The sequence below is a fragment of the Leopardus geoffroyi genome, chromosome B4 (assembly GCF_018350155.1).
Source record: "Leopardus geoffroyi isolate Oge1 chromosome B4, O.geoffroyi_Oge1_pat1.0, whole genome shotgun sequence".
In the NCBI taxonomy this organism is placed as follows: Eukaryota; Metazoa; Chordata; class Mammalia; order Carnivora; family Felidae; genus Leopardus; species Leopardus geoffroyi.
In genome coordinates this window covers 135842982-135866306 of record NC_059341.1, presented here as the reverse complement: position 1 = coordinate 135866306, position 23325 = coordinate 135842982, and the positions used below count along the sequence as shown (strand labels likewise).

Below are 23325 nucleotides of genomic sequence, written 5' to 3'. Positions count from 1 at the left end.
AAAACTCTTCCATTTCTCTAGAATTATTAATTCATGTTTTTATGGCTTTCCTTGGACCACATCTCCCTGACCCAAACCTGACAGTCAGGGTATTTACTGTTTAGGACTGTTTGGTAACTGTTGTCCTGGGGCATTCGTCGTCATTATCACTCACTTCTTTCCTCCAGTGAACGCTGTTTCCTCAACCCCATGTCTTCGCCTTTCTTAGCCTGCGCCCTCAGCTCGCACGGGACATCATCATCCCTTAGGAGTTTGCTGAGAAGGGTGGTGGGAGGTAAATACTCTGAGATCTTGTCTTATGCGAAAACATGTCTTTATCCCATCCTCTTGCTTAATTGAGGTTTGGCTGGGTATAGAATTCTAGATTTGGAATAATTTTCTCTCACTGCCTTCAAGTCCTGACTCCTGACTTGTCCTCTAGCTTCTAGTGCTGCAGTTGAGGGACAGGAGCTGTTATGATTCAGTCTTCAGTGTGTGTGCTGTCTTCCTCCTCTGGAAGGTTTGAGGATCCTCTCAGTTGCCCTTGGGGTGGGTCTCTTCACTCACTGTGTCAGCCCTTGCTGACTGTAAACTCCTGCTTTCCAGTTGAGGAAGTTTGTTGTGTGTTGTTTCTTGGATACTTTCCTTCCTTCTCTTTTCTCTGTTCTTTCCAGAATCCTGTCAGTTAGGTATTGTACCTCCTGAGTTAATCCTCTGGCTTTGCCTTTTCTCTACTGGGTTCCCTCTCTCTCTCTCTCTCTCTCTCTCTCCCTCCCTCCCTCTCTCTCTCTGCCTTTTTGTTCTAATTTCTCCACACTCTCTTCAGCTCTAAATAAAGATTTATTTATCTTTATTTCTGATACTCTCAAGAAACTTCTCTTTTCCAAATATCCTTCTGGGAGGTGGACCATTGACTGCTTGAATTGGGTTGGGTTAGAGACCTAACTCCTCTTAAAATTTTGAGCCAACGACCTGGTTGCTGGCCCCACTTTCTGAGACGCCTGTGCCTTTCCAGGCTCTGTGCCACAGTGGCTGGCATTCTAGTGGCTCCCCCGCTGCACTCGTTCCTCTCTGTGCCTCTCAGACCGTTGGCTCGCACCCGCTTTGTTCGATTTCCAGTGTCTGGAAATTGGGACATCTCTCGTGTGTTTGTGTCCTCTCCCATTCTTCATGTCCTTGTCCTTCATGTCCATGTCATAGAAGCTATTCCCTTTATCTTTCTGGGAGGGGAACAGGTGTGGGAAATGTATGTTGGGTCTACGATATTGAATCACGTAAGAGTTTTTGTATTCATATATATTTAAATTTTACCATGCTGGACAAATATACTGATGACTTTTAATCATCGTGAAGAAGGATTGTGTCAGCCAGGATCATAGTATTCTTGGACATTCTTTTCCTCCCCCCCTACGTTTCTCCCCAAAGCAGTATATTTTATCATTGTATTGTCTCCAGAATTTATCAGTCTCTGATAAAAAGGAAATCAAAACTGTAAACTGTAGTAAAGAATGTAATTAATGGGAAGTTTATATATTTTTTAATTAAAAAAATGTTTTAATGTTTATTTTTGAGAGAGACTGAGACAGAATATGAGTGGGTTAGGGGCAGAGAGAGAGGGAGACAAAGAATTTGAAGTAGACTCCAGGCTCTGAGCTGTTAGCACAGAGCCCGACACAGGGCTTGAACTCACAAGCTGTGAGATCATGACCTGAGCCAAAGTCAGACGCTTAACTAGCTGAGCCACTCAGGTGCCCTGTGAAGTTGATAACATAATTTAAATTAGAACATTCTGACTCAGTCACACGAGGGGCTTGCCTTTCCCTCTCAGACCTTTTCCCCCCACGTGAGTTTTTTCTCCCTCCTTTCCTCTCCATCACCAGAGTTGCTCCCAATCCCCAGGCTTGAAACACATTTACTTCGTACACATGTGACATTTTACAATGCACAAGTCCTAAAGGGACCTAACATTTAAGACCCTTAAGTACAAAATTCTGTAAATAGTCAATCCTGAGTATTCAGTACTCTATCAGCTGGTGGCCTCAGTACTCATCTTGCTGGTGGCCTGCCTGCCATATTTGGTGGTTTGTTTTGTGGTGTTTGTTATTTTAGGTGTGTGTCCCTGCCCACCTGTCAGTGTTTTCTTCCTTCCTTCCTTCCTTCCTTCCTTCCTTCCTTTCTTTCTTTCTTTCTTTCTTTCTTAATTTTTCTTTCTTCCTTCCTTCCTTCCTTCCTTTTTTCTTTTTCTTTCTTTCTTTCTTTCTTTCTTTCTTTCTTTCTTTCTTTCTTTCTTTCTTTCTATGTTTGTTTATTTTGAGAGAGAGCACATGTGCACTTGCACTGGCAAGCAGGGGAGGGGCAGAGAGAGAGGGAGAGAGAGAATTCCAAGCAGGCTCTGCACTGTCAGTGCAGAGCCCAATGCAGGTCTTGATCTCAAGAACCATGAGATCATGACCTGAGCCAAAACCAAGAGTCAGAAGCTTAACTGACTGAGTCACCCAGGCACCCCTGCCAGTGTTTTCTTTATTACAACATAGAATATTATTAATCTCTCTCAGAGTAACTTTTTTAAATGTTTATTTTTGAGATAGCACCGGTGGAGTAGGGGCAGAGAGAGAGGGGGACAGAAGATCCAAAGCGGGCTCTATGCTAACAGCAGCCAGCCCCACGCGGCTCATGAACCATGAGATCTCATGATCTCGAACTCATGAACCATGAGATCATGACCTGAGCCGAGGTCGGACATTTAACCAACTGAGCCACCCAGGTGCCCCTCTCAGAGTAACTTTTATGTCTAAACTGTTGAACATTCTGGGGCAGTCATTGGTAACCGGTTGTCAGCAGGTGGACTCCTGCCCAGCAGATCCCTAAATCCTGTGTCTCAGTCCACATCTAGTTTATAGAAAGTAGAAGACACCCGAGAATAATGTGACCACACTAAATCACAAGTCCCTCCACCCCAGAAAGGTTGGTGACCAGCAAACTTGCCTCTTAAAATTCCTAATTGGGAATCTGTGCCTTCAGAAAGTCACAATTTAGCTTATTTACTACTTGTCAGCTTTGATCCCAAAGTAAAATCTGGCATGTTATATAGTTGGAACAAATAGACTGAATATGATAAATCATTCTCTCTGGCCCATCCCCATCCCACCGCTGCCATGGACTAGGTGGTTAGGAGAACATGAAGCACTTTAGATGGAGAAAATTGAAAGTGGTTTCTGTTTTTTAGAAATAATTTCAGGGACACCCGAGTGGCTCAGTCAGTTGAGTATATGACTTGGGCTCAGGTCATGATCTCGAGGTTCGTGTGTTCAGGCCCTGCATCGGGCTTTGCGCTGACAGCCGGAGCCTGCTTGGGATTCTCTCCCTCTCTCTCTGCCCCGCCCCTGCTTGTGCTCTCTCTCTCTCAAAAATAAAAAAAAAATAAACATTAAAAAAGAAAATCTTAATTTCAGCCTCAGCTGTTTCAAAAGTACTTCAAATTAATCATCTGTCCTAAGGGATAAAAAGTTGGAATGCTCCATTTAAAGGTAAAAGGCATAAAGGCAGTAATTTTGTCCCTATGCTTCTTCCATATAGTAGAGGCTCTAAATTAGATTTTTGGGTTCTCTGGTGGCCCCATCAGGGCTGCAGATTCCACCATCTCCATTAATAACAGGGTTCAGACAAATAGCTGACCAATCTTATTTTTTTAATTGAGGTATAATTGACATAGAACATAGTAGTTTCATGACAGATCTTAAATATACCTCATACTACAGCTGAATCTTTATCTTCTTATGTTGCACTCTCAATGCCATCACCCTTTAAAAATTACTAAACTTTTTCTTCCCTCAATTCCATTCTGTTTATTTAACATCCATTTTGGAGTAGAATGCTAGCTTTGTATATTGAATTTAATTTCTCTGTACACTTGCATATCTGTTTTATTCCCACAAGCCACCCAATGAGATAGGAAGGGAGACAGCACCATTCCATTACCCTCAGAATAAAGAATGATTTGGCTTTAGTGAAACACACTCGGATGGAGGTGTTGATTTTAAAAATGGTTTAAAAAATTATGCTTCTTTAGCTTTTTGAGCTGACCGATGTTCCACTATGACTACAGGCTCTTTTTCTGTTTTATTTGCCCGGTTTTTATTCTCCTTTTCCTTATGTACTTGAGAACAAATTAAAATTACACTAACTCGCCTTCTCTTATTCAATTTGATAGATGCTGTTTCAATTTGTCAAGGCCACTTTGAGTCTAGTTTTATCTTAGGTTTTAGCAGATGCGTTCAATTGCAGTGCGCTTAACAAGCATCCTCTCAACCCTATCATGTTGAGATAAGGCCATATATATTTCATTAGAGATCCATTTTGGTCTATGCATTTATCAGGTGTTTTGACAAGCATAATATTATAACAAAATAATATGAAGTCCTCGAGAGACAGCAGTTCCCTCCCTGGAAGTGTCACACTGTGAAAATTGCTGAAAACTAGAACATTCCTGTTCAAGCAGATGGCCTTTGCTCTCCTTCCTTTTCTGAGTGTGGGACTTAATCCGTTCATTTCTGCACAGTCCTCTGGTTTTGTCTGACTCTTACCTCTGTTTATTTACCTTGGTCTGATTGTATATGTGAGCCCACAGTGACCTCTGATCTGACACGATGTTGTGACAGAGGCAATTGCCTCGAAACAGACATACGCATAACTCGGTGTACAGAAACCATGTTTGATACTTTTAGAACGTGAAGGCCTTCAGGGTTCAGGGTTGTGGCAGCAGACAGGGATCCCTGGTGTGCCCTGCTCTGGGGAAGAGCTGGCCTGCTTGTTCCCTCCTTTCCCCTCCACACCCCCCCCCCCCGCCCCGCCCCGGCTGACCACTCCCCTTCCAAACAGATTTTTAACAACCTCCATGGGAATTTAAAAAGTTTTTACCCCACAGTGTGTGTTAACTAGATTGGGGTTAATATTTTTTTTTTAATCAATGTATTAAAGGTTCCATTTAAAGTTTTGTTTTTTCTTTTTTAAGTTTTACCTAAGTAATCTCTACACCCAACGTGTGGCTCGAACTCATGACCCCAAGATCAAGAGCTGAATGCTCTTCTGACTGAGCCAGCCAGGCGCCCCTAAAGTTTATTTTTAATACAACTTTAAATAGATCCTTCCACCATCTCTAACAGGCTAATATTCTCCTTAATTTTTAAATTGTGACAAAAAACATAATTTCACAAGTGTAAAAGTATTAATATATCTATTACATTATGAAAACGTAACTGCATGTTAAATGATCAAAAACAGGTCAGTTTGCCTCTCTGGTTATGTGTGAAATAAAGGCGTTGTCCTATGCTCCCTGAATTTCCGTTTGTGTTCCCTGAGTGAGTAATGGACTGTCACCCACCCAAGGAGGCTGCCCAGGTCCTGCTGAAGGTTTTCCACTAGGTTCCTGGTCTCTGCTCTTGACTCACTGTACACGCATGCCCCGCCCCCCCCTCCCCTGGGCCCCTCCCTACCCCCTGCCCTGGCTTCCTTACACTGTCTTCCTCTCTGGTCCCCTCTCTCTGGCTGTCACTTCATCATTGTTGCCACAAATCACACCTCTGTCCCAGCCTGTCTGTATCACCCATTCAGGCACTGGGGTTCATGCATCTCTCTATTCCTGTGACTTTCAGCAGATAACAGAGTTGTGTGATTATCTTATTACCTGTTTTTCTCAACATGACCTGTGATGACCTTGACGCTAACCTCCAGAGAAAGGTTAACTTTCTTTCAGGATTTGGTTTTTCTAAATTCTAAGGAGTATCATGAAATTTGCAGTTTTGAATTTTGTTGCTTATGTTGTGTTACAGAATACATTGTGACAAATTGAAAGAATTTTCCTAAAATCTGTTTCTTTTAGAGGTGGAGGGATAATGAGAGAAACTTTACACCTGATTATAAAATAAAAGCTATAAGGAATAGACTAAATGCCAAAGGTAAAGGACCATAAACAAGAATATCGACAGGTTACTCCATACTAGGCCAGATAAGTCATCCCTGAGCCGTCGAGCTGGTTACTGCTGATGTGTTAAAAGAGCTAAGGTGAGGGCGCCTGGGTGGCGCAGTCGGTTAAGCGTCCGACTTCAGCCAGGTCACGATCTCGCGGTCCGTGAGTTCGAGCCCCGCGTCGGGCTCTGGGCTGATGGCTCAGAGCCTGGAGCCTGTTTCCGATTCTGTGTCTCCCTCTCTTTCTGCCCCTCCCCCGTTCATGCTCTGTCTCTCTCTGTCCCAAAAATAAATAAACGTTGGAAAAAGAAAAAAATTAAAAGAGCTAAGGTGATGAGATAGCACGCAGAAGTAGGCATTCGTTTCACGTCAGCAGCTGTCTGGGTCCCTCTAGAAAACCGGTACAGCTCTGAAGTTTGAACGCTGGAAGCGTCCCTCACTCCCTCCTCAGTGTCGGGGAGCCTTGGCCCCAGGTCCCACACTGGTGTATGGGAATCGGCACTTGGCAGGAGGGCTCCCGGCCTCTGTCAGGAAGGGTTATGTGATTCACGCATCGTGCCACACGGTTCCCCGCACGAGAGCTTGGATTTTCCAGGACGTGGGGCTTCCTTCATTCCATACTGTCCTCCACCCCTTGCCCCAGGCCAAGGCCAGTTTTGTAGGACCTGAAGGCCTCCAGCTGCAGGCTGGTGTCTTCCCATCTTCCTATTGAAAAGAAGTCTGCTAAGGGAAAATCCAGTCAGCCTAATGGTACCCTCAGAGATCCTCCTCGCCTTTGTGCCGTTGCCTTCTGCTCAGCGGCCGGGGAGGTGGCGGTCCCATGAGAGCCCTGGAGTCCTGTTGCCTCGTGTGAATCCAGGACTTGGCATTTCCTAGCTAGTCACTTGCTCAAGGCACTTACTTAGCTCGTGTGCTTCACCTTCTTCATCTATAAAACGTGGAGACTGATAGTGCCTGCTGTGAAGACGGTTGTCAGGAGCACGAGTGACTCTTTGGAAGGTGCACGGAGTAATGTTTGGCGAGGCTGTGGGCCAGTGTCTGCCCTAGAGTGGCGTTCTCGTGCTCTCGTGAAGATGCGTTCCTGGGAGCTCACCCCGGGAGCTGCAGTCCGTGGGCTGTCAGTGCTTCTTCCAGGAAGGGAGGCTGCCCTGCATGTGAAACAACCATTTTCTTTTCATTTTTACTCTTGTTTGGGGAGAGCAGGGTGTGTGGCATTTCAGGTGCAGTATTGGTTAGTGTCTTCTGATATGGCAGCAGCCCACGCGGACATTCTCAGGAATTAGATTATTCAAAGGAGAGGAGATGGAAAGAAGGGAATAAAATCTGCCTTGTACATTAAATAAGAGCATTAATGTTCTTTTTTGTGAGTTGGTGATTTTTCGATAGTGATTACCTAAGGCCAAAGTAAAGAGTCTACCCAGTAGTAAAGTTATTTTTTTTTTAATTTTTTAACAGTTTCCAATTTATTTTTGAGAGACAGAGAGTGCGAGTGGGGGAGGGGCAGAGAGAGAGAGGGAGACAGAATCCGAAGCAGGATCCAGGCCCTGAGCTGTCAGCACAGAGCCCGACGCGGGGCTCAAACTCACAAACTGTGAGATCATGACCTGAGCCGAAGTCGGATGCTCAACCGACTGAGCCACCCAGGCACCCTTGAAATTATTTTTTAAATAAACATTTTTGATGGGTCAGCACCCAGAGATCCAGAATAATGAAGAATTCACAGAATGATTCAGAACCATCACACTCCACCACCCGCCCCCCCACCCCCCAAAAGGTAACACGTATAGTATATGAAGACTGCAGAGGGCTGTACTGCAGTCTGAGGATTGAGCCTGTAACTTAAGGGCAGTGCAAAACCACTAGCAGTTTCTGAGTGTGTAACATCACACAATTGGGTTTGGTCTTATGAGGGCAACTCAGGAGAGACACAGGGAGAGATGAAGAGGCAGGTCTCTGGTTGAAGGGCTGTGGCATTAGTCTACATAGAGATGACACGGGCCCAAGAAGTGGCAGAGAAGGGAATCGGAAGGAGTGGATAGATAACGACCATCACTTTGGAATTTAAAGTCGATAGAATCCAAAACCAACTAGGTGTGGCAGGTAAAGGAAAGTGAGGAATGATGCTGAGGCTTCCCATCCAAGCGAGCGAGTCAGCGGATGGGGTAGGTAAGACCCCAGTAGCAGCAAAGAGGGGATGAGGAAGAGAAGGGAGACCCTCGTTTGGTAGCTAACGTGTTGTGGGCAGGAGGGAACACTAGGCGTGAAAGCCCAGCCGAGTCTGCGTGTTCGGGGCGACCGTGCTCCGGGTCTCCAGGACGGTACTTTCTCCTAAGGACTGGCTGGTTTTTATTTAGCTTTTTGGATATGTGTAAAACCAGTAAACTTAATCCACGTTGCAAGAAAGTGGGAAGAAATAGGAAATCATGAGATCTGTGTCATTAAAAAAAAAAAAAATCCTTCATAGAGAATTCTCTGAAAAGCCATCAAAGAAATTAAGCTATCATTTTAATTATTGCTACAATATGATTGGGGGTGGGAGGGGGGAACAGAAGAGGTAATTTGCTATTTTTGGCTTTCTAATGATTTTCCAAGACACTGACATTATTGACAACACAGTGGAATACCAAATTGCATTTCATTATAGTGAGAAAGAGCTGATATGAAACATTACTTTTGGGGGCCTGGAAAAGACTCTGTTGTGCACAGTGTAACTAACACCCCATTTTCTCAGAGTTCCAGGGTGTAGCTGAAGGCCTGTATGTGCTGAACTGAGATGAGACAAAGTGCATGCACTTTACTTTGAGGTCACATGGGTTCTGAGGTTCAGGTTGTCACTATGCACGGACACTTATTTTTGGAGGGTCTGAGAAGTTCCACTCACAGGAAGCAACAGGAAAGCCAAGAAAGGACTAAATTTAGGAAGCAACAGGAAAGCCGAGAAAGGACTAAAGAAGAACAGGTTTAGCAGACTGGCCACACGAGCTCTACGGGGGGCGCTGGGTGCGTCCACAGGCTGGAAGCTCCGTCTTAACTCCTGAGTCATAAAAGGGCAGACTACCTTCTATGACAGAATTACGTGTTCTCTACATAAGCATAAATAGTAACAGTGTTATTCATATCGTAAAATTAATGGAACAGTAGGTAAAAGAAAGGCAAAATCCTGACAGCCCAGTAGATTTGCCTCTTTTCCAGATTTTGTCCATGTGCTTATTTTACTAGATATAATAATAGTGTAGTAACAATTGTTGACATGGATGGAGTGCTTTCCAAGCGCTGTGAGTGAATTATCACATTTAAACCTCACAGCAGCCCTCCGAGGTGGGCCTCCTTGTGCTCCTGGACAAAACTGAGTCCAGGATCCAGACCCAGAGAGGCTCTGCCATTAACTATAGATACAAAGCTGTGTTGCTTTTTTCACTTAATTTTGTAATTTTAGCTTGCATAGTAACTTAGGGTATTTTGTTTTAATACGTGTATAAATGTAATTTAGCCAAGTATTCCTGCACTGTTAGACATTGAGGATTCCAGTTTATTTACTATTTCTTATGCGGCGGTAAACATTTCTATTCATGGAGTTTTATGTGAGGGAAAACCTCCAGATGTTAAGCTGCTAAGTCAAAAAGTGTGAATATTTTAAGCGTTTTGCTAGGCATTATCTTGCGGTTTAACCAAAAAGGATCGTATTGAGCTATGATCATCCACAGATACAGTAGAGCCCACATTTTACTATGAGGCAAACAACATTGGGTATTTTTAAATTTTTAATTTTTTCCTTTAAATTTTATTTCTTGGATTAGTGATATTGCAGTCGTCCCCTATTAATTTTAATGTTTCTCCTCAGTTTGTCATTTTTGTGTGCATCATTTCCCCAGTCTGAATAACTTCAGTTACCTGGGAAATGGGGACCCATGGAAACCCTTTCTTCAGGAGGGCCACCTAAAGGAGGCATTTAGGAGAGCACCTAGATAAAGTTTTCTCATCTATAAATAGGACGGTGACCGAGGACTGTTGGTACAATTAACTTCGTTGGAGATCAGGCAGCTTCGTTGGTGGACACTAAACTATTCCTAGAAGCTTTGGCGTCGAGGTAGTTTTAAAGGAAGCAAGTACTGTGAGCTGGTGTCTGGCCTGGAAAGTGTCCTCACGTGTCCTTTTAGTGGAGGTATGTCCCTATCAGTAAGCTTATTGGGTAGAATTAAGCTGAAGAGGAAAGTCAGCCCTGGATGACCCTGTCCCAGTAAGCCAGGTACGGTGGGGTGATTTTGGCCGCTGTGCTTACGAGCTGACACTTAATTTGAATATGTTGCCAGCAGACTGCTGTCAAATGTGCCTTAAGAGAATAGAACTGAAGAACTGCCACACAAGCAGATGCGTGAGACCAAGGTCAACACAACGGCGCGTTTCCGTCTGAAAGAACAAACTTCAGGATGGGAGAGGGACCCAGCTGCAGTGACATCAGTTTTGGAGGCATTTCATTTCTTACGTGTTTCACTGCACAGCCTTTGGAAGAGTTTCTAGTAAAACGTCTTTGTTCATTTCACTCGCAGGAGTACTCATGGTAACTGGCTCCACAGAGATGCCAGGTGGCTCCAGGCTTGGAAAACTGTCTCTGTGAAGTTTAAATCTTGGTTGAGCTGGATGTCAGGTGTAGGCCTTTGGTGTGCTTGTAAGTTGTATTTGCTGCTGTTGTTGAAAAAAGCTGAGTTGGTGGGATGATAGTTCGTTAAGCAATAGGATAGTTGGCCAGTTGGTTCTCTTTGCTTGTTTCTAGGTAGAGTTCCCTCTGGAAGAAATCAAAACATATTAGTGCTTTGAAAAAGCAGCCCCTCAAAAACAGTTTGTGTTTGCAGACACGAGACTTTGCACCTCCCAGCAGGCCTGGGCATTTTAATCCACTGTTGTTGTTCTTGAAAAGCACATTTAAAAAATCAGCTCACCTGTCACCTGGTCCTCCAGGCAGCAAGTCCCCAGCACTCCCGTCATACCTGTTGTGCCACTCAGCACCATGTATCATGACTTTTCCTGACTGAACCGACCATAGTGCCTGACACATGGCTGATCAGGGCAGGGTGAACCTGTGTCTAGCTGGCTGTCCTAAGAGACCTCTAACGAGCAACAGATGTTTGGTGGTAGGAGGTGGGCCTTTGGATGCCATTTAAAGTACTTACTTTATCTTATGTTTTTAAATGTTTGTTTATTTTTGAGAGAGAGAGAGTAGGGGAGGAGGGACGGAGAGAGAATCCTAGGCAGGCTCTGCACCATCAGTGCAACACAGAGCCCGACGCAGGGCTTGAACTCACAAACTGTGAGAATATGACCTGAGCCCAAACCAAGAGTCATGGGGCTTGAACTCAGTGAAGTATAAGATCATGCATGACCTGAGCCAAAATTAAGAGTCGGATGCTTAACCAGCTGAGCCACCCAGGCCTCCTACACTGCAGCGATGTTTCTAAAACCCAAGCATAGCCATGCTCTGCAGGCTTCCAGCCCCCGTTTACTGGCACCTTACACTTGTCCATTCAGCCAGTATTAGTTGGCATCTGTTCTGTGCCAGGAACAAATCAGTGCACATAGTTAAAATGAGATGATGTTATAGACAGTGACTGGGTAGCTGCTTCAGATTGGGGGTCCAGGTAAATTTCCCTGACGGGCTGAGGTGGGAGTGGTATAATGAGCCACTCATTATATAATGAGATCAGAGGGCACTGTAGACAGAGCATACAGAGGCTGTAGGGGGAAACCGAGCTTGGTGGATTTGAGAAACAGAAAAGGCAGTATGGTGAGGCAGTACTGGATACAGAGAGAGGGTAATGAAGTTGGAGAGGTGGGCAGGAGCTAATTCCTGTGGCCTGTGTGAGCAGGACTGGCACAGAACAATGGGGCAGACACGATGCCGTTTCTTGACGCTGGAAAGCCTGGAGGAGGAACCGGTTTGGTGGGGAAATCAAAAGGTGTACTATGTTCATGGTGAGTCTGAGGTGCCTCTTAGCCATCCAAGGGAAGTACGACCCTTTCAGAACTAAGGAATTTTGATGGATGGTTTCTTGTGGCTAAGAGCAGCTCTAGCTTCGCTTAGATCAGCACTTATGAAAAGTGCAGTGAGAGCGTGGGGTCTGTGCAGGCACCAAGAAGCCACACGTAACTTGAGTCAGGAAGGCTCGTGCCAATAGGTCAGAGTGACTTGGGGGATTTGAAGAGTGAGTGGAGGGAGAAATAGGCACATATTAAGAGCCACACCTCCCTGCTTTCCCAAGCCCTGCTCCCATGCCCTCTGACACCCACAGTCCACCAGGACCACTCTTCATTCTCTACTTCGAGCAACCCCTTCACCTGGCTCTCTCCACGTGCTCCTGCCCCTTATCTGTCACAGGTGGTCATAAATGGTCATTAGTAGTTAGCACACTCACTGTGGGCCAGGTACTGTCCAAGAGACTTTCTCTCCACTGTGACATGTCAGACCAGGGTTGTGTGCTGAGCACCCACGGTAGAGATGGAGAAGCACTGTGCAAGGTGGCTATAGGGTTGTGGTAGGTGTCTTTGGAAACTGCTGTTGCTTCAGCTTCGCCTCCTGGCAGGGCTAGGCTTTACAGGGACTTAGACACCTTTCTGCGGTAAAGTGAATCACTTCCAGGGGTATTAATCTCTCCAGCAAGGAAATTCCATTCTCCCAGACGCATCCCTCCCCCTCCTTTGGAAAAAAGAGAATTCCATTTACTGTGAATATGCCAACAAGATTTTGTTGGTGAGTTTTAGAAGATCACATTCAGAATTAGCTTCCAGATTAACTCTAGGGAACCCCAGGAAATGATACACACGCGCGCGTGCACACACACACACACACCCACACACCCACCCCTTGGGCCCTCAAAGGCTCTGAGACCACGAGCAAATACCAATTGTTGCCTTTAGCTCTTTAATTTGACTTGGGAATTCTGAAGCGCCGTAGTCATTGATATATTTTCAAACGGTTTCAGTAATTTTGCCAACGCCATCATGTATTTGTTGCCCTTGTAATCTTACTCATGAAAGAGAACCCACGTGATGGAGCCACCTTTTTATCACATAACCACTGTGCGCTGACCGGGCTGCCCAGAGAAAAAGGGACTCTTGCATTTATCCAACAGAAGGTCTTTGAAGACACCAGAAGAGATTGTTGGCAAGGGGTAATGATTACAGACTCTTGTAGGTCTCATTTTATTCTTGAATTATTCATAAGGATTGGCTGCTTGCAAAATTGTAATGGTAGACAAGTCATTTAGCCTCTCCCCACCTAATTTTTTACCCAGTAAAAATGGAGATAATAACTGGACCACCCTATCAGGTTGTTTTAAGGAATAAGATGAGATTGGCCATAACAGTCAATTGTCATTTAAAAATTGGAGGTGGGGGCACCTGGGTGGCCCAGTCAGTTAAGTGTCTGACTCTTGGTTTTGACTCTGATCTTACAGTTCATGAGATCGAGCCCTGTATCAGGCTCTGTGCTGACATCATGAAGCCTGCTTAGGATTCTCTCTCTCCTCTCCCTCTTCCCCTCACCTGCATGCTCTCCCTGTCTCTCTCAAAATAAAATAAACATTAAAAACAGAATTAAAAAAAATAAAGCTTGGAGGTGGAAGAGGTAATTGTTGAATTTAGTCAGTATTTCTAATCATAGTCATATTACATCTGAGTTTCCATTTTCTTCCTCTGTTGAAGTTAAGATTGGCCTTTTGCTGAGTATCTTCCATTCTGGGATTAAGCTTCTAAAGTAGAAAATCAGGAAGAAAATATACATACATACCCATGAAGATGGACTGAGCCAATAGTTCTTAAACTTTCTTGGGGATAAGAAACACCTTGGGATGATGGTGCACCTTCAGTCCTTCTGGGTCGTGGCCATAGTCTGTATTGTTAACACATCTGCAGGTGACGGGCCAAAATCAACTCTGAACACTCCGTGTGTTTGAGCTAGTTCACGAAAGCTAGATCATGAGCCAGTCAACCAGTTTTGGTTACAGTTTCCATGCCAGGTTCGTACCAATTTGTCCTTCCAGTGCAAGGTTTCTGGGAAGGAGGGCATGAGGCTTTGGACCTGAAGTGAGGTGTCTCACACATTGTCGCTTCATTAAGTGGCCCCATAAAGCCCTCAGAGAGGGTTGTTGGGATCTGGCACGTGGCTTTAGGGTGCGGGGACCAGCAGCCCTGTGGAGAGTTACACTGGCACTAGTTTAAATACACCCAAGACATCCTAGTTTTCTCAGGTTCCTTTCTGCCTTCTTTCTGGATGAAGGTGCCTCCTCTGTCCATTTTCAGGCTGGCCTTGCCCTTGAGGAACCTTGAGGCCACTTCGGAAGTGGGGTGGCTTTGCAGACAAGACAGATGCGTGGGTGAGAGGGATGGTGAGGTGGAGGTGGATCCGGCAGGAAAGGATAAAACAAGCCAAGTGGGAAGAGAGGCAGTAAAAATACGGAAGAAGGCCTCCAAGGGTTGGGAACTTTGCAGATTGAAGCTCCCGTGTAGACTGTGCAGATTCAGAGTCCTGTTAAAGGAGGCCTGTGGTGGCAGCACGTTTGTCATTCCTGTTACCGAAATCGTCAACAGTTAGATGCGAGCGTCTTGTGAATGAGCGGCTCCCTGTAATTGTTTTTCTGGAAGCATAGACTCAACCCCTGGGATGAGCCGTGGAGAGGAGGAGGATTATACAGAGAGTCCCTTTCCTGGCAGGCAGTTTCTTTAAAAAGATGCCTTGCTAAACACAAAAGGTAATTATTACTCCTTAAATCCAATCCACCGTTTGAGCAAAGGGGAAAATAAAATTACGCCAGTAAGTAGTCTTGTGCAACTTTAAGTTCAATGTTTTCAACTCTGTCCATAAGCATTTATCTCTATACTTCAAGAAAAGGCTATTCTCTTTCTTCTCCCTGGGCTGCTGGGGCTCCTGCTCCTGCTGGTTGCAGCCTTTTCTCAGGTTCTCAGCTGCCACTGGGAGCAAACATGCTAATTACTGCTTTAAAAAACCTCCCTGACCCAAGCCCCTCCTTTCTAGCTTCCTAAAGGGCACAAATCTCTTTTATTTGTAATATTTAAAAATCCCCCTCAACAAAATGTATAACGTTTTATCAAAGCCACAGCTTTCTTCCCCAGCTATAAAAGATGCCCTCTGATTAGAATTATTTTAATGGAATGTATGTACTTGTAGGTAAGCTAAAATGTAAACTATGTGTAGGATAAAATTACAAACTGGAGAAAACCAAGGTCTGGTTAGCTTAAAGAAACATCATCCTTAGCGAAACCTGTGTGGAGTTTTTGATAGGTGGAGTTATGAAGAATGTATATTAACATAACTGTACGTTTTGTGCAAAAGAAAAACGATTAAGCTAACAGTTTTTTAACAGTTTAATATTCCAGAAAGTGGGGGTATAGAGATTGGTTTTAACTTAAATTTGGCAAGTGGATGCATTTTGTTAGGGAAATTGCTTTATATTGCTTTGTCTTGCCTTTATACCTTTATTATTGCTGAACCTGAAGACTCTAAGTCCAGGAGAGGGAATTCTAGAACATTTAAAACGCACAACAGGTAGTCAGTATCTGCGCCCACCTCATCAACTGTTGAAGTTCATTCCAGACGTGATCGTTATAAACTGTTTCAGCTTTGCGGGCACCTTGGTAGAAATGGTTACTAGGACCTGTATGTGTTCAGAGACCACCGTCATCAGTAAAGTGTTTATATGAAGACATATAATTGAGAGGGGGTAAATACTGTTCCTGATCTGTTAAAAATGTTCCAGTGAAAAGATAAATATTCAAAACAAGCGCACATAAGTAGTAATAGCTGTGTTTAATTGCTAGTGGTGGATTGTGTCAAAAAAAATTTTTTAACGTTTATTTACTTTTGAGAGAAAGAGAGAGAGACAGAGGCATGAGCAGGGGAGGGGCAGAGAGAGGGAGACACAGAATCCGAAGCAGGCTCCAGGCTCCAAGCTGTCAGCACAGAGCCTGACACGGGGCTGGGGCCCACAGACCACGAGATCATGACCTGAGCTGAAGTCGGACGCTTAACCGACTGAGCCACCCAGGCGCCCCAGTGGTGGATTGTTTTAAAAGCCAGATCTTCCTGGAAGTCTGTGCTGCTGTCCATCTCCAGCTTCCCGTGGCCTTGCAGATAAGCCCGGGGGGGGGGGGGGGGCTCTGGTTGTTCTGGAATGGCTGTCCATTCCCTTTGGGATCACTGCTGGAACTTTTTCCCTCTGTTTTTATGCAGGGTGTCTTAGGAATATATTACATGTCATTTACAAAACACTCTTCCCTCGTCAAACACATTTAGAGTTTTATATGGTTTGAGTTTTTTTCCCTCTCATCAGTTTTCTTTCTTTTTTTTTTAAGTTTATTTATTTATTTTGAGAGAGAGGGGGAGAGAGAGAGAGAAAACGAACGAGTGGGGGAGGGGCATAGAGAGACAGAATCCGTAGCAGGCTCCATGCTGTCAGCATGGAGCCGATGTGGGGCTCAATTCCACAAGCTGCATGATCATGACCTGAGCTGAAACCAAGAGTCAGACACTTAACCGACTGAGCCACCCAGACGCCCCCACCCCCCACCTCATTCACCAGTTTTCTTAAAAGATTCTCCACCTCCTTCCTTTTTTCCCAGTGGGATTTTATCCCCGATTTACTGTTGAGAGAATCGAGGTTTAAATAGATTAACTGGGCCATGCTCATCTGGCTGGTGAGAGGCAGGGCCAGGGGTTGGTTTCCTTTCTCAAGGAAGGTCTTTTTCCAACCTGGCTTTCTCTCCTTTTTTCTCATTTCATGTTTTCATGTCTTTTTAGACGCCAGTATTTGAGGCAGGAACCAAGATTCCCCACTGAATGCAAGGAAGGCAAATATAGGAGATGTCAGCTAACTAACTGGAACATGTCTTTCACTGCATTCTTTTTCTCCCCTCCACTTTAAAATAAACAAGAAAATGATAAAGAAAAAAAGCTTCCCAGCAGAGATTTACTTTTTTGTAATGTTTTCTATTACGCGTTCTTCTTTTTTTTTTATGTTCATTTATTTTTGAGAGAGAGCACAAGTCCCAGAGGTACAGTGAGAGAGAGGGAGACACAGAATCCAAAGCAGGCTCCAGGCTCTGAACTGTCAATGGAGAGCCCGACGCAGGGCTCGAACCCATGAGCTGTGAGATCATGACCTGAGCCGAAGTCAGATGCTTAACTGACTGAGCCACCCAGGTGCCCTGAGATTCATTTTTAGAAGCAAGTTTTTAAGTTCTATCTTGGGGTCACTTTGATAATGCCTAGTCTTTACCTAGTATCTTACAAGAATATTCCTAATAATGGAATCATCACTCTCAGGCAATAGAGATTATGAATTTAATTCAAAATAGTGTAATGTGTTCCGGAAAGGGTTTCTAGCTTTATCTTCAGTTACCCCAGAAAATGTCATTTGAAATTAAACCCATTCCTGGTTATTCCAGTCAAGATTTTGTTCTAGGTCCAAAGCATTCTACTCTGTAAACGGAATGTTTTGAAGGTAAGTCGCTTGTAGAGCTGGGGCTCTGAGAGTCCTCTGCTCATCAGAATCTTGCTGTGCTGATGCCCGAAGGGCTCCCCTTCCACTTCGTGCACCAAGCGAAGGCACCGCCAGGCACCGGGGCTCCCAAGACACGACTCACAGACTCCTGGCTGTAGCTTGTCACCAAGTCCTACCGGTTTATCTTCAGTGTCTCTAAGTGCAGCCTCTTGTATGCATTTCCTCACCCTCCCACACAAACTTCCATGATATCCCTAACCTGGCAGTGACGTTGGCCCCACGTTCCTGCTCACCTGGCTCCACCCCTTCAGAATCCTGTTCCACCACATGCACCTTCCACACCCTGACTGCTTGTTCCTGTTTGTTCCCCCTGTGGTGGACGCCTTCCCTGCCTTCTTTGCCCCAGTAGCTCCTGCTCCTCCTTCACAGCTAGACTGCTCAGGCAACACCCCCTCAAGAGTGCTTTCCCGACCTTAACCAGGTGGGCATCCTGCCTCTAAGCTGGAGAGTCCTATTTACATCGTAACACATCCCAGTTCTTCTGGAAGTTTCCTGAGGGCAGACACTACCTGACTTTGGGTCCTCAGTTTGGGGGCCTCTTTGCCTTGCCCATAGGCATGTAATAAAAATGTTTTGAATGAATAATAAAAAAGGAAGGATTTTTACATTTCTGAAGTTGACACCATTTAAGCAAACTTAAGTAGCAAAGCGAAGTCCCCTGAGGATCCAAGGCCCCTTGACCACACCTGTGAGGTACCTTCCAGGGAAGGTAAGGAGTAAGCAGCCCCTAGGGACCAAGGGATCCAGTTCCTACTCACTTTCCTCCAACCCGTGTTCCCAGTTTCTGGACTTCGCAGTTTTGTGCCATTGACTCAGAATGGACACGGTAATGAGGCAAATTAAAAGTCCCAAGAAGAGCTCATCAGGAAGTCAAAATCCTTTCATCATATTCAGTAGAATAACTTGCATTCCGTGATTCTGTAAAGAAGCACCAGCCTGACTTTCACCTGTCAGCCAATACTTCCCTTCCCGTCTGACGGAGGGAAACAGGTGTACCTTGCTTCGGCACACTGCCATGTGAAAATCTAGATTTATAAAACAGCAACGACCAAAAAGGTGTATGTGATAGAGTCTTCTAGAGAAAAGACACCCTTGCCCAGCTGCATCTTACACCTAATCTTTTCTTATTTGTTTGCTGAATGGTAAAATCACCATATCTGTTGTATAAAGGCATGTGTACTCTAAATATATTGTTCGTATGCTCAAGGTTGTAGCTAAATCCTGGCTTCCTCTGTTTGGCAGATGAAGTGCAGAAAGACAAGGAAGGACACTGTTAATGAAGAGAAAAGAGTCCTTTAATCCCAAGCCCTCTGGCCTCATTCAAAGCAGCATAACTTTACTGTAAATCCATCTGTGAGTACAAAGACAGTAGGAAGGGGATTCAGGGAACAGACTGTCCTCGTGGATCAGGGATGTAACTAGGAGACTGCTAGAACAGCTGCATGTTGACTTTGACCTTGATCATGCTGTCTTGTGTTTTGCTCCACCTCCAGGACCACCCACCCCTCAACCCCTACTCGGCCACAGAGACCCTTATTACTATAGGTTTATCGTGTCGTTTGAGAAGCTTTCCCAAAGAAACTAATAATTTCAGGGCCAGCAGCAGAACCACTTTTTGATTGGGACATGGGAGGGGACTTGGGGGGTGGGGTCTAAAAGTATCATTTCAACTTCTAGATTATTTTTATACCTGAAAGATAATGATCAGATTAAGGAAGATTGTGCGTGTGTATGTTTTTTCTCTTGGTTTTGGTGGGAAGCAGATGACTCTCCCAGGGGACAGAGATGAGCCGTTAGGCTCTAGAAGTGTTGGGAGGAGCATTCCCACCTGCGGCCCCTCAGCCCCTTGTGGCAGGACACCCAGAAGCAGCAGGAGAAATTATTCCAGATCATTCCACTGCGAGTGAGTGGGGCTGCATAACAAGGGTGGGGGTGGGCTGGGAGAACTGTGGCTAGGAGCGTGCGGCTCGTGACACTGGCAGAGGCAGCCTGGGCCTGCTGTCCACGTAACAGGAAGGTGTAAGTATCTGCAGATGCAGGGGACCAGCCTGCAGGGCACTTTTCCTCCGTCTGGTTGTGCTCAGTGTGTCTGCTTTGGGTACGTTAAGATGCTCTTGATCTCCTGCAAGTGTTTAATTTGTACTTGATTGTGTGTAGTTTTATTCCTCCTTGTTTACTTAGTACCTTCCATCGCGAAAGTGCTGCACAAAACACCACAACTAATTGCCGTTATTTATAGAGAAAAGCTGACCATACACACCCCCCGAAGCGGCAGTACGACTGTGTGGCGGGTGTTCAGGACCACCTAGGGTCGGCTTGTTTCAGGCAGGATTCGCAAGGGAAGTGTTTCAGAAAATAATTGTTTGACTTAGTTTGTCTTAATAGACTCTACTTGGTTTGTGGTGGGTCTAATTTTGACATCAGTAACTGTCAAAAATATGACACGTTAGGGGCGCCTGGGTGGCGCAGTCGGTTAAGCGTCCGACTTCAGCCAGGTCACGATCTCGCGGTCCGTGAGTTCGAGCCCCGCGTCGGGCTCTGGGCTGATGGCTCAGAGCCTGGAGCCTGTTTCCGATTCTGTGTCTCCCTCTCTCTCTGCCCCTCCCCCGTTCATGCTCTGTCTCTCCCTGTCCCAAAAATAAATAAACGTTGAAAAAAAAAAATTAAAAAAAAAAAATTATGACACGTTATAGATGAAGGTGTGTTTTCCATGTTTTTATAAGTCCTAGTAATTACATAACTCTAACTTATAAGACATTTCACAGTTGCTTCACATAAGAACTTTATGAGGAAGTTAAAGCAAATACTGTTATCCCCATCTTACAGATGATAAAATTGGTGTGCTGACTTTGGCTTTGGTACAAGAGCTGACACCCTCAGGTTCTTTTTCCACCGGCCCTTGCTCGGCTCCACACCTGGATGATAGTGACATTGGGCTGTCCGCATGTTTTCTGAAAAGCTGGTCAAACCTGACACTTTGTTTTCAGGTACACACACCCTTTAGCCAGTGAGTGCTGCTAATGTGACCGACTGGCATTTACAGTGGTGTCGTCCCAATTTACTGAGAGGTGTATTTAATGGATTCAGTTACTAAAATTGATGCATTTGCTAGAACAGCTGTGGGACACAAGCACACCTTTCAAGCCCGTGTGCTGCGTGTCTTGTAGAGCTGGAAAAGACCTGGGCATCTCCCTGGCGCTCCAAGGTTGGCTTTGAAGCCTTGGTGGCGCTCTGGGCCATGGTGTGGGTTCCAGAGGCTGTCGCCAAGCCCGTCTCTGGAGTCTGAGAATGGCAAGCAGCAGGAAAATGCTCTAGCTGGTCTCATGAGCTTTCGTGAGGGAACATAAGGAGATTATCTAGCTCTGAGGAAGCAAGGACCCAAAACATATAAGGTTTTATATGGATTGCTTTGGCCGACACCTTGAAGTGCTCTTGAAAGAAAATTGATAGGATGCAGAGTTGCGTCAAAGAAAGATGCTTCGAGGGCCTTAAAGGGCAGCTCCTTGTGTATCAGCCATGTCGCTGCCACGTAGCTAGAGTAGATTGCTCCGGCAGCAGAGGCTTCTGTCCTAGATCTAGAAGGCATAATTAAAAGAGGGGGGAAAAAAAGCTCCTGCCGGTAGCCAAGAAGGAGCACACACCTTGCTCCACATTCTCCAAGCGCTACCAGCATCAGCTGTTTAACTCCTCTCGAAGAGTAGCCTCATTCATTTTTCTCAAGCTCTGGAATTCGTCAGACCTCACGCTCACTCCGCCAGCTCATATTCACGGTTCCTGCGGCATGCTGTCCTGGGGACACAAGATGAGTCTCACGGTTGAGGGGAGGTGGACAAAGAGGAGTGGGTAGATAACGTGAGCACGCACAAAAGCGCGTGCCGATAAAAGCCATCTCGGGCACGGTAGAGGCGGTGTGATCTTCAAACCTTGAACGGGACCAGTTATCACCAACACTAATAATACTCTGACCCAAATGCTTCGGTGCTCTGAGGCTGCTTCGAGATGCTCATTAAACAGAGTGATTATTCAGGTCGCCGTTACATCTCCCAGGAAAGAGGCTTTCTGTGAATGAAGAGGCACGCAAAACTTTTCCTCAGAGCCCCTGGCAGATACGGATTAAACCGCTCTTAAGCGATTCAGCTCCTGCAGTTTGCCACCTCCAGTCAGTGAGCCCTGCCTCTGGGACAGCGAGAAGGGCTGGTGAAAGGGTCGGGGTGGGTGTTTGGCCACTTTCTGTTGTTTAAGTGTGCCCCAAAACTAAGGATACATTTTACAATCCATTTGCCAAGATAACAACATCAGAAATGACAAGAGTTGCTTAACAATAACCTTTATTCCCTTCAATAATAAACATATTTTCTAAATGTTTATTTATTGTTGCGAGATAGAGACAGTGCATGAGCAGGGGAGGAACAGAGAGGGAGGGAGACACAGATTCCAAAGCAGGCTCCAGGCTCCGAGCTGTCAGCACAAGAGCCCGACTCGGGGCTCAAACTCACAAACCGTGAGGTCATGACACAAGCCGAAGTCGGACCCTCAACCGACTGAGCCACCCAGGCGCCCCATTCTCTTCAATAATAAATGAAAATTTTGCTGTTGGGAAGATTGGGCTGTTGTATGTTTGAAAACCTACCTTGAGGGGCACCTGGGTGGCTCAGTTGGTTAAGTGTTTGACTTTGGCTCGGGTCAGGATCTCATGGTTTGTGGATTCGAGCCCCTCGTTGGGCTCTGTGCTGACAGCTCAGAGCCTGGAGCCTGCTTCGGATTCTGTGTCTCACTGTCTCTCAAAGATAAATGAACACTGAAAGGAAAAAAACATACCTTGACTTGGGGTGCCTGGGTGGCTCTCGGTTGAGTCTCTGACTCTTGATTTCAGCTTAGGTCATGATCCCACAATTCATGGGATCGAGCCCCAGGTCAGGCTCTGTACTGACAACGCGGAGCCTGCTTAGGATTCTCTCTCTGCCTCTCTCTCTCTCTCAAAACAAATAAACGTAAAAAAAAGAAAAGAAAAGAAAAGCATTCCTTGGTTTAGAGATGATGATTGAAGCCCCACTGTGTATCTCACTTGTGTGGAGAGCAGTATTGTGTGGCCTCAACCTCCCCTAGGAATGAATATCCTCGAATTTGTAACAACAGTGTAGTTCAAAACAAAGGACGTTTAGCTGTGCAGTGACTTTATTGTATTATTTTCATTGTAGGAGAATGATAGTGTAAACAGCTTCTTTAAGTAAAAGGCAAATAAAAATCCAATTGGAAATGGTATTAGCCTGGGTATTGATTTGGGGTATGGGATGGAAACTGAAGACGCCGTAGAGAGAGGTCTTTCTGTTCTGTCTTTGGCACCTGGCACATAGGAAGTACTTTTCAAAGGTTGGAGAGTTGAGTGGATGAAGGGGACTGGAAGGCCATGTGGTATAAAGAATGTCGAGCTTGGGGTTCAGAAGAAAAAGGGCTGCAATTTGAAGTGCTGGTACTTCTGGTTACGTGATCTCCAGCGGGCCACTTTGCCTCTGTTTCTTAAACCAGAAACAAGGGCACTGATGACAGAGCCAGTGTCCCTTCCAGGTCCAGTGTCACTGATGATGCCAGAATTTGTCTAATAAAAAGCGAGGAAAGTTGTGGGTGTTGCCATGAGGGAGAAATCTGTTACATTGAAGAACGTAAAAGGAAAATGAAGAGTCACTTCCTTCTTGGGAGATTTTCGCAGGAAATCCCCACTTCCTAGTCTCCTATCCCTGCTGTAGCACATTACTGTAAACTTGGGGGCTGGAAGCACAGACTTGTCATCTTACAGTTCTGTAGGTCTCAGGTC

The 23325-nt window shown here is 45.3% G+C and overlaps 1 protein-coding gene across 6 annotated transcripts in view; it reads left to right on the top strand.

Moving 5' to 3' along the window:
• Nucleotides 1-23325, top strand: part of TCF20 (transcription factor 20) — a 111284-nt gene that overhangs the window by 62411 nt on the left and 25548 nt on the right. The window lies entirely within an intron of this gene.